This window comes from Hippopotamus amphibius, chromosome 17 (genome assembly GCF_030028045.1).
Source record: "Hippopotamus amphibius kiboko isolate mHipAmp2 chromosome 17, mHipAmp2.hap2, whole genome shotgun sequence".
Classification (NCBI taxonomy): Eukaryota; Metazoa; Chordata; class Mammalia; order Artiodactyla; family Hippopotamidae; genus Hippopotamus; species Hippopotamus amphibius.
In genome coordinates this window covers 21,393,506-21,404,766 of record NC_080202.1, presented here as the reverse complement: position 1 = coordinate 21,404,766, position 11,261 = coordinate 21,393,506, and the positions used below count along the sequence as shown (strand labels likewise).

General features: G+C 44.6%; 1 long non-coding RNA gene across 1 annotated transcript; it reads right to left on the bottom strand.

The window, feature by feature from the left end:
• Positions 1 to 1,421: 1,421 nt before the first annotated feature.
• LOC130840791 (uncharacterized) lies at positions 1,422 to 3,420 on the bottom strand. Its single transcript, XR_009050060.1, has 3 exons — positions 3,272 to 3,420; positions 2,490 to 2,641; positions 1,422 to 1,667 (listed from the first exon to the last, which is right to left on the bottom strand). It is a non-coding gene; the product is annotated as an uncharacterized LOC130840791 (long non-coding RNA).
• Positions 3,421 to 11,261: the final 7,841 nt, after the last annotated feature.

Below are 11,261 nucleotides of genomic sequence, written 5' to 3'. Positions count from 1 at the left end.
GTTGAGACAGCCGGAATTTTGGAAAGATAATACTACACAGCTCACAGAAACAACAGGAAAGATGGTGAATCAGGTGCAGGAGAGGATCAAGAGCCAAAATAAGGCAGGCAGCAGAGGACACAGCCACGTCCCGCTGACAGCAGCAGTCTAGTTAGGATGCTGTGGCTGGCACCTCTGCTATGGTGAATTGTTTTTGACTCTCTCTGAGTCACAGTGTCATTCCCTATAGATCCACATCATCAGAAAGAAGCAGCATAATTTTAAGCTCTACCTGTCAGGAAGTAGGGAGACAGTGTCTGAATCTTACCAATTTCCAGAGGGAGAAATGGGGTTTTCCCCTAAATATAAAGGTGGGTTAAACGCAGGTGAGAAAAATGAGAAGTTTCCTAAAAAGGACAAACCACTTTCTAGGGACACCTGGACTATCTGGAGGGCAGGAACATAGCGGAAGTTGTAGAATGCCATCCTCAAGGATCTTTGGAGTGGAAGGTCATACCTTGACATTCAGAACGGCAGATAATAGGTGAAGTTGATTGAGAACATTTTAGGGCTTTGCTCATGAATGACCAAGGGAGACTGGAGCATGGGAGGGTGTGGGCTGGGGATGACCAGCCAGTGACAGGGGATTTCAGTGCTAATATGCCCTCATTCCAATGCACAGACAGGTGAGGCCATGGGACACTGAGGTTGGAAGATGTGCTGTATGAGAAGCAAGAGCCATGTTGGGACAGGGACACACACATATGGAAGACCACACTCAGCAGGCCAAGTGGGGGGACATCAGTGGAAAGAAGCGAATGGAGAGCTGGGAGAGATAAAGCTTGCAGCAGTCAGTCCACACCATCATTTTGTCAGGGCTTCCTTGGGACACCAAGGTGTATCCTCTGCTTCAGGTAAAGTTGCAATCAAAGGCTCCATCCCCAGACCCTATCTCCTAACTGGATCCTGACTCCTCATCACTCCAGGACAGGAGCTGGCACTTCCAACTCAGGTCACCCAAAGCCCCACATCCCAAGGATGAGAGTCACTGTCCCGGAGTTAGGCATCTGGTCCTGCTAGATGTCCGTGTGTTGCCTTAGATTGGGGTATCCCCACGCTTGCTCCTGCTCCTGTTCCTCCAACTCTGACCCCAAGAAAGGCTGCTCCAACTGGCCTGCTATTCGCTACAGAGTCATCACGTTTTCTCCTTGACCACAAGCATATTCACAGAATGCTTGAGAAAATATTCTGGGACCTTCTGCTGTGTCTAGAGACACAGACATGGGAGGAGGAAAAGAACTAGCTGGGAGCAACTGCCTCTCACCTATTGGTATCCTGAGTGCCTTGCATTCATGCGCTCCCTGCACTGTGCACATACGGTCCTGCCAAGACCACAGAGAATCCACCAGGATGTCTAAGTGGAAAGTATGACAAACCCCGAAGAATGCCACAGATAGAGTTTATTTCGGGCACAGGCTCTTTAGAAAGCCGTCATTCGACCATTTGAGAGCTCCATCTTCGAGGGCTCCAATTCCAGGGACAGGAAGCAGGCAGGAGTGGATGTGCAGGTCTTGCTGTTATGCCCAGCATCGAATTCATGGATTCATAAGCAATATTCGGCAACTGGTCTCCAAGCATGCTCACTCAACGACAGGTCCAGCTTTCACATGGCCTCCAGGGCCACCCTTCTAAAATAGATATTCAATCTTGACATTTCCTCTGCTTAGAAGCCTCCAGCAGAATGTCATACACTTCAGCAGGAAGCTCATGCCTCACTGGACTCTGGCAGGGATGACCCTCCACCACCCCCCTGAGATGCTGCAGCCCCTCACTCCCCCCATCACGTCCCCATCTCCAGTAGAGCCTACATTCCTTCCACTGTCGGAAATGCCCTGCCTTCTTCCAGCAAATGTATGCACCTTTACACCCTCCCTTGATGTTCTCTACTCTCTGACAACTTTCCTAATCCCTCTCCACCCAAGCATAGCCAGTAACTCCTCTCTTTGTTCCCACAGATCTTAGGAGAAATCGGTACAAAGCACTGGTCACACTAGGTTGCAATGCTTTATCTCGGTCTGTCTCCTTCACCCATTGTGTTTGTTTTCTGTTTCCCTTGCAGCACAATGCCTGCCTGACACAGGAGATACTCAATCACTTGGGGTTCCCTTGCCCTTCCTTCCTCCTCCCATTATCCAGAAAGGCTTAAGCCCCTTTTGTGGGGGAGGAGAAGGAAAGTGAGAGTCCCTTGGTTAATAAAGAGCTGTGTATCTAGGGTCATGGATACCTGTCTCAACCAAACTCATCAGGGTTGTCCTGGCATAGGGCTTCCCTTCTAGGAGAAGGCTGTAGATAATGCAGCCAGCTGTCCTTCTGCCATGTTTCCCGCCCCTTTCTCTTGGAGTTGTCTGGACTCCCATGACAAGTGGACATGTGAGCAGCCCTCTGCCTCAGCAAAGTCCACTGGGGTGTTGTCTGTACCCTTGGTCAACTCTTGGCTGATTTGCACTTACCCAGAAGATAGGATTTTGGCAGGTAAGACATTTGCCCCCGAGCAAGCAGCATTTCTTTGGCCTGGGACACATATCATCTCTTGTGCAACGGTTAATACAAGGCCCCACAACACCAATTTTCAGGCCTGGGCATTGTCCAGGTCTCGGTCGTCCTGAAACAAGCGATAATTTTTGTAGAGTGTAGAACGGTCACTAACACAGAAATGAGAACTGATGCGGGAGGTCTGAAGCCCTCAGCGCTGGCAGGACTCCTGCCTCTTCCATGGCTTCCTTCGTGCTCTGCACTCCTCCCTCAGCCTCCACTGCTCCACTCTCACGCTTAAGCCCACCGTCCAGGCCTCCGGAGAATGTTCTCCCTGCTCCAAAGGCTGCACAGTCTCAGGAGGCAAGAAACCTGCACAGTCATAACCCTCTTCTTCCCACCTTATAAGAAGGTATTAGAGAAATCTCTGCTTACATAGAGCTCCATATCCCCACCTCACAACACACCCTGTGTTTGTCCCGCAGCTCCATTTGCAGTCGCACATCCTGGGCACATATCCTAACCAGAGAGAACCCTACATTTTACTCACAATTTCTAATCAGACCCAACCCAATCTGATAAAAACAGTGGGAAACTCAGGGTGATCGCTCCTTTAGATCAAAGGAATTTGGTCTAATCAATGCCAAATCTCTTCTCTGCTGTGGGTACACGGCTGCTTCACTGCCAAACCATCCTCAGGCCTAACACTGGGCTCTGAGCCTTCTCTGCTTTCAGGTAGGATTCCCCTCAGCTCCCTCACCTCTCGAAGGAAGTCTCTGAGCACAGGCCACCTGCAGCCCCATGATGACAAAAGCCACCAGAACAAAGATGGTGCCGGTCTTCATGTTGGCCTTGGATGTGATACAGGGGCAGAGCCCAGCCCCAATTTATACTCTTAGTGTCACCAGACGGGAGGGTGGGGCAGGAGGCAGTAGAGCAGGCAGAGGATCCAAATAATAAGCTCTCAAGGGAGTGCCCTCAGATGTTCTAGTTTCCTTGTTCAATTTCAAAACTGGTTTCTCAGACAAGGGAGTGGTTTATGGGAGATGTATATGCCACACTGGAGAGTTTAGGAATGTTTTTGAGCCCTTCGTTCATTGTTTCATCACAGCTTGGTCCTGGTTTCTCTGATGACTTTAGGAACCATGGTCAAAGAAAAGAATTTTCTCTTCGTAAATAGAATTTCAGAGTGCAAGCTTCAATTATGAAGCTAGGTGCTGATTGTCAGGGACCATCTGGGGTCTCCTACAGGTCCGGTCACACAAGGATGGTGAATGTAGCTTTGAGTCACCGCCAGAGCTGAGGGTGGAACCACAATGCTAGTGATGTTCAAAGATCACAAGCCAGCCAGGGCCCGTGGGGGTGGGGAGACACGGTCCATCTTGGTGACTGGTGGTCTCTGAGCCTGCCTTGCTCCATAGCAAGAGGTTCCTGGAGGGAAGGCTGTGTGGGTGAGCTACATGAGCAGAACCACAGCAGGAGGACACCAAGTGTTCCACAGGGGCCTGTGTAGGAGCCTGCCCTGTTTCCTATCCCAATTACAAAATCTTTGAGAAAGACATATGCAGGTAAAATCCCACTGACTGTGGGAGTGGAGAGAAAGTCTGCTTTGTCCTTGTTCTTCAGAGCCCAGACAAGCACGTTAGGACCTCCTGTGGGGAGACCTGGACAAGCCACCCTAAGAGCAGAGAAAGACTCCGCAAGCCAAGCGAGGAGGGCAGTTAGCTCACACCCAGCATCTCAGAATCTCTGCAGGTACAGAGGGTACCAGCACCCAGGACTGACCCCTTGGTCTGCAGGAGAGACCAGGGTACCTGGAGAAGGAGCTCAGTCCAGGGTAGAGACCAATGTCCCCAGGAAGCACAGAGCACAGCAAAGGGCAAGCCCTGATCCCAACCCGAGGTAGCCAGATCCCCGGCTGGTATGAATCATGGCCTTGATTTTGAGACCTGGGCTGGAAATCCCCAAAGAGCTTGCGGGAGAATGCTTTGAAGCAGCACTCTTGGCAAGGAGAGGACTCCTGAACTCCTCTCGAAAAGTGACCGAGACGTGACGACCATCAGTGAGTTAACATAATGTGTCAAAGTTCATTTTCACACAACACACACAAGAATGAATTCTTGTGGTGAACAATACAAACGATACAGGCATATCCAGAGTACTCTTCCAGGAAGGAATCAATGTTCCCAGTTTGCTATGTATTTTTCTATGTCCTGTTTTTATGTTTTTACATACACACATATGTGAATATTGAAATACATACTTTGTTTCCAGAAATGAAGTTATATGTATTAATTTGCTTTATTCTTTTCACATTATGTCTTGGAATGCTTTTCAGGTTAGTATCTTCTTTGCTTTTTAAAAAACAACTACTATCTAAAATTCCGTTACACAAATGGTTTATAATTTATTTAACCAAATCCAAGAGGTGAAGCTTTATCAAGTTTGGGGTTTTTGGTTCTCAAACATTTTGCTGTGGATATACATCATACACTCTGTAATGCTTTGAAATACATCAAGCATTATATATATATATATATTTATATATATATTTATGTGTCCTAATGTGGAAATACAAGGCATACAAAGGAGACATCTTATGTAAAGTTGGAATATCCCACCTAACTGTTCCCCAAAACACTATACATTTTATGGTTCATTAATATTCATGTATATGTGTGTGTGTGTATATATATATATACATATCACACTTTATCTATTGATGGGCACCTAGGTATCTTGGCATATATGAAATGAACAGTGTGGGGAGTACAGCCTACAATTATGTAATATCCTTGTATGGTGACAGTCGAAAACTACCCTTAGCCTGGGGGTCATTTTGAAATGAATAGAAATATTGAATCACTGTCTTGTGTACCAGGAGCTAACGTCGTGTTGTAAGTCAATTATACTTCAAAAAGAAACAAACAAATTCATAGAAAAAGAGATCGGAGTTATGGCTACCAAAGCAGAGGTGGGATTGGGGGGAAGAATTAGATGCAGGTAGCCAAAAGGTAAAAACTTCCACTTATAAGAGAAGTAAGTGTTAGGGAATAATATACAACATGATAAAGATAATTAACATGCTACATGTTATAAATGAAAGTTGTTAAGAAAGTAAATCTCAGGCTTCCCTGGTGGCGCAGTGGTTAAGAATCCGCCTGCCAATGCAGGGGACACGGGGTCGAGCCCTGGTCTGGGAGGATCTCACATGCTGCGGAGCAACTAAGCTCGTCTGCCACAATTACTGAGCCCACGTGCCACAACGACTGAAGCCAGCTCGCCTAGAGCCCGTGCTCTGGAACGAGAAAAGCCACTGCAATGAGAAGCCCACACGCTGCAATGAACAGTAGCCCCCACTCGCCACAACTGGAGAAAGTCCGTGAGCAGCAACAAAGACCCAAAACAGCCAATAAATAAATAAATAAATAAATAAATAATACAGTTATAAAAAAGAAAAGAGAGTAAATCTTGGCTCCCATCACAATGACAAACAAAACATTTTTTCTGTTCTTTACTGTTGTGTCCCTGTGAGATGATGGATGTTCACTCAACTTATGGTGATAGTCATGTCATGATGTACGTCAGTCAGATCATTACGTTTCACACCTTAAACACATACACTGCTCTATGTCAAGTATTTCTCCATAAAACTGAAAGGAAAAAAAAAGACTACACAGTTTACACTTTCTCCTGCAGTGAAGGAGATGTGGATTTCCACACGTTGATCCAGTACATGTGTAGTCTTGCTTCCCCAAGATCAATTTTTTAGGTTTATTTATTTATATGTTATTAAAGTATAGTTGATTGCAATGTTGTGTTACTTTCAAGTGTACAACAAAGTGATTCATTTATACGCGTACACAGACATCTATTCTTTTAGAGATTCTTTTCCAAGATATTGACTATGGTTCCCTGGGCTATATATAGTAGGTCCTTGTTTTTTATCGATTATCTATATAATAGTCTGTATCTGTTCATTGCAACCTTCCAATTTATTCATCCCCCCTTAAGTTTTTATTGCACTATTTTAAGCTATACATAGTCCGATACGCCACCAGTCCGATTCCAATTGGGAATATGAAGCAAAGAATTCTCACCACAGTAAAATAATTTCAATAGTAGAAATTGTATATCCAAATATAATCTGCTTGTTGCAGTTTCCCGTATGAACCAAAGGATAATTACGGCCTGGAATAGTCTTCCTGAAGTAGGCATTGCAATAACAGATGCTGCAAGGTTATTAAGCAGGGACTCTCTCCAATTCTAATGACAATACTTGGCCTTTATTAAGCGTGCAATTGCCTGGCAGGTCCTCTACTAGTACTTTACACCCTTCATCTCACTGAAGGCTCACAAGCCTGTGGAGCTGCTTCCATTGGCGTCCCCATGTCCCAGATGAAGAAAGTGAGACTCAGAAAAATTCATGCTTGCAAACACTCCAACCCAACACAGACCCATTGATGTGGAATCTCCAAAACTGGGGTCCAGAAAAGCTCCCCAGGTGTTTTCCATGCACCTGGAAATAAGGAACACTTTACCAACTGGATTAAAACCTTTACTTCCTTGTGAAAAACAAAACAAGATGATGTTCCTAAAAAATTAGATTTCTGGTACTCAAGCGACCATCACAAATTTGGGGAATTGCTAAGTTCTCATAACATTTTATCATCTGAAAGGACCAGGTGTCTGCAGCAGCCATGAGACACAAATGAGCAATGAAGGGAGAAGAGGGAGCCGAGAACTTGGGAATTCCTAGAGGTCCTCCTGGAGCTGAGCAGGACCCCATGGGGCCTTGCCGGGACAGAACCCCCTCCCATGTCCTCGGCTTCAGTTCCTCTCTGAAGTACCCAGATAACAGTGCCTGAGGCACATTTCCTGAGTTGTTTTACAGATGCTCACATCACCACCAAATGGAAGAAATTAACTACTTCATGACCATGAGCACATAGTCCCCAGGCCTCCTGAAGACTAAGGATTGGTAATATGAGCCCCTGTGACACCCTCACCACCAACCAATCAGAATTCTGCACGAGCTAATCACATACACTGGGACTCCCTCCTCACTTTGCCTTTAAAAAGCCTTTGCTGAGACCCATCTGGGAGGTCAGGCTTTCAGATCCCTGGCTGTCCCAGACCCCTTGTATGGCACCTTCCAGGACACACTGCCCTTTCCTTCACCACAATCCAGGGTCAGTAGATAGGCTTTACTGTGTGCGAGGGAGCGGACCCAAGTTTTGGGCTTGGTGACCCTCAGTCTGTAAAACCCACCCATCGTACCTACAGCCATCCAAGTTTTATTCCCTTTTTTTGTTGTTGTTCACATGAGCCCGTGAGGCTGTCACAGCTTCCATGTTCAGACTGTGGAATTTGCTGGAATTCCATTTTTCCTGGAATTTCTTATCCCAGAGAGGCATGTCCCAACCCTGCCAAATCCTTGAAACATCCAGCTGCACACTCAGTCCTCCAGACCTAGATCTTGTTCATGTTGCAGCTTTGCCATCTTTGTCCTGTTTTATGGAGAACCAAGGATGAACACCTAGACATTGTGTTTCAGAGCATGAGACCTTCTTATGTCACAGATGATGAAATTTAAAAAGGCAGATGGCACAGATCTGACCAAAGGCACGTCCTTAACACACGGGGGCCTGCTGCCTTTCTGCATGACTTAGTGTGTAACAGATAATATTTAGAGGAATTTACAAGGTGTCTTCCCTCCCTCCCCTACTTCCTTATACTCACTCCCAGTTCCCTGTTTTGCAATCAGTCAATTATAAACTAGACTCACTGGCAGACAGCAGTATCAAGCAGTATCAGCAGTATTTCGTCTTGTGGAACTGAAAACCACAGCCACAGAAAGACAGAGAAAATGAAAAGGCAGAGGCCTTTGTACCAGATGAAGGGACAGGATAAAACCCCAGAAAAACAACTAAATGAAGAGGATATAGGCACCCTTACAGAAAAAGAATTCGGAATAATGATGGTGAAGATGATCCAGGACTTTGAAAAAAGACTGGATGCAAAGATTGAAAAGTTTACCAAAGACCTAGAAGAATTAAAGAGTGAACAAACAGAGATATGCAATACAATAACAGAAATGAAAAATACACTAGAAGGAACCAACAGCAGATTAACTGAGGCAGAAGGGCGAATAAGTGACCTGGAAGACAGAATGGTGAAAATCACTGATGTGGAAAAGAATAAGGAAAAAAGAATGAAAAGAACTGAACACAGCCTAAGAGACCTCTGGGACAATGTTCAATGCACCAACATTCGCATTATAGGGGTCCCAGAAGGAGAAGAGAGAGAGAAAGGACCCGAGAAAATACTGGAAGAGATTATAGTTGAAAACTTCCCTAACATGGGAAAGGAAATAGCTACCCAAGTGCAGGAAGCACAGAGAGTGCCAGGCAGGATAAACCCAAGGAGAAACACGCCAAGACATATAGTAGTCAAACTGACAAAATTAAAGACAGAGAAAAGTTATTAAAAGCAACAAGGGAAATACGGCAAACAACGTACAAGGGAACTCCCACAAGGGTAACAGCTGATTTCTCAGCAGAAACTCTGCCAGCCAGAAGGGAGTCCCACGATATATTTAAAGTGATGAAAGGGGAAAACCTACAGCCAAGAGTACTCTACCCAGCAAGGATTTCATGCAGATTCGATGGAGAAATCAAAAGCTTTACAGACAAGCAACAGCTAAGAGAATTCAGCACCACCAAACCAGCCCTACAACAAATGTTAAAGGAACTTCTCTAAGCGGGAAACATAAGAGAAGAAAAAGACCTACAAAAACAAACACAAAACAATGAAGAAAATGGTAATAGGAACATACATATCAATAATTACTTTGAATGTAAATGGACTAAATGCACCAACCAAAAGACACAGACTGGCTGAGTGGATACAAAAACAAGACCCATATATATGCTGTCTACAAGAGACCCACTTCAGACCACACATACAGATGGAAAGTGAGGGGATGGAAAAAGATATTCCTTGCAAAGGAAAATCAAAAGAAAGTTGGAGTAGCAATAGTCACATCAGAGGAAATAGACTTTAAAATAAAAAATGTTACAGGAGACAAGAAAGAACATTACATAAAGATCAAGGGATCCATCCAGGAAAAGGAGATACCAATTATAAATATATATGCACCCAATATAGGAGCACCTCAATACATAAGGCAAATGCTAACAACTATGAACGAGGAAATGCAAGGCAGAAATAGAGACACAGATGTAGGGAACAAACACATGGACACCAAGTGGGGAAGGCAGGGAGGGTTGAGGGGGGATGAACTGGGAGATTGGGATACCAAATTGTACACTCTAAATATATGCTGTTTACTGTCGGTTAACTGTATCTCATTAAAAGTTCTTAAAAACAATTATAAACTAGACTCACTGCTGTTGGGGGAGGATGGACAGAGCTTAGAGAAGCAAGTCCACTGAGTTCCTCAGTGGGTTTTCCCTCAGACTCCCCTCTACATACTAGTTCCGAAAGCACAGGCTTTCCATTTCAAGATCTGGGGTTCTGGATAGAACAGGGTTTGACGGGAGGTGGGGGGATGGGGATAAGGACAAGCCCCAGAGGAAACTGGAGGTAGTTTGAGGGATCATAAAGTGTCAATAGCAGAAATAAATACATAAATAAATAGCCAGACATGGACACATATTAAGAAATCAACAGCGATAAAAAATAAACCACAAGTTCTAAAAGTTTTCCGAGAGAAAAGTGAGATTGCCTATCAAGGATCAGATTCAGTTCAGAATTCTCAGCAGCAATTCTAACCATCAAGATAATAAAGAAATATTCTCAAAGTCTTAAAGAAAATATTTAAGCGTAGACTATTATATCCAGGTAAGCAATCATTTAGATGTGAGGACAAAATTAAGATAATCCTCAGGCATCCAAGGCCAAAAAGACCTGTTCTGAAAACACTCTTGGAGGAAATATTTCAGCAAGAAAAGGAGAAAAAAATCAGAAAGATGATACAGATATATGGGAGTAAGGGTGAGTATACAAACGACTAATGAATGGAAATATTTTTTAAACTACAAGCATAAAATCCAGAACTAAAATTCTATATGATACTTACTGGGCTATTGAGTAGCATGAGCTTGGGGATACAAGTCCAAAGAGAAATTAAGGCATGCTAAGGTACTTGCCTTGTTCTGCAAAAGATGAAAACATGAATAAAGCTTAAAAAATCCCGTGGTTAACAATCCGCCTGCCAATGCAGGAAACACAGGTCCTTCCCTGGTCTGTGAAGATCCCACATGCTGTGAAGCAATTAAGCCTGTGTGCCACAACTGCAGCGCCTGTGTTCTAGAGCCCATGAGCCACAACTACTGAGCCCCAGTGCCACGACTGCTGACGCTGGTGCGCCCTAGAGCCTGTGCTGCTCAACAAGACAAGCCACCACACTGAGAAGCCCGCACACCGCAATGAAGTGTAGCCCCCGCTCTCCACAACTAGAGAAAGCCACGCTCAGCAGTGAAGACATGACACAGCTGATAGGAAAATAAAAATTAATTAATTAATTAATTAAAAAGCAAAACAAAACACAAATTCATAGAAGAAGAGATCAGATTTGTGGGTACCAGAGGCAGAGGTGGGGGTAGGGGGAATTAGAGGAAGGTAGTCAAAAGGTACAAGCTTCCAATTATAAGTGTTTTATGGATGTGATATACAGCATGGTGCAGATAATTAACACTGCTGCTACATGTTGGAAATGACAGCAG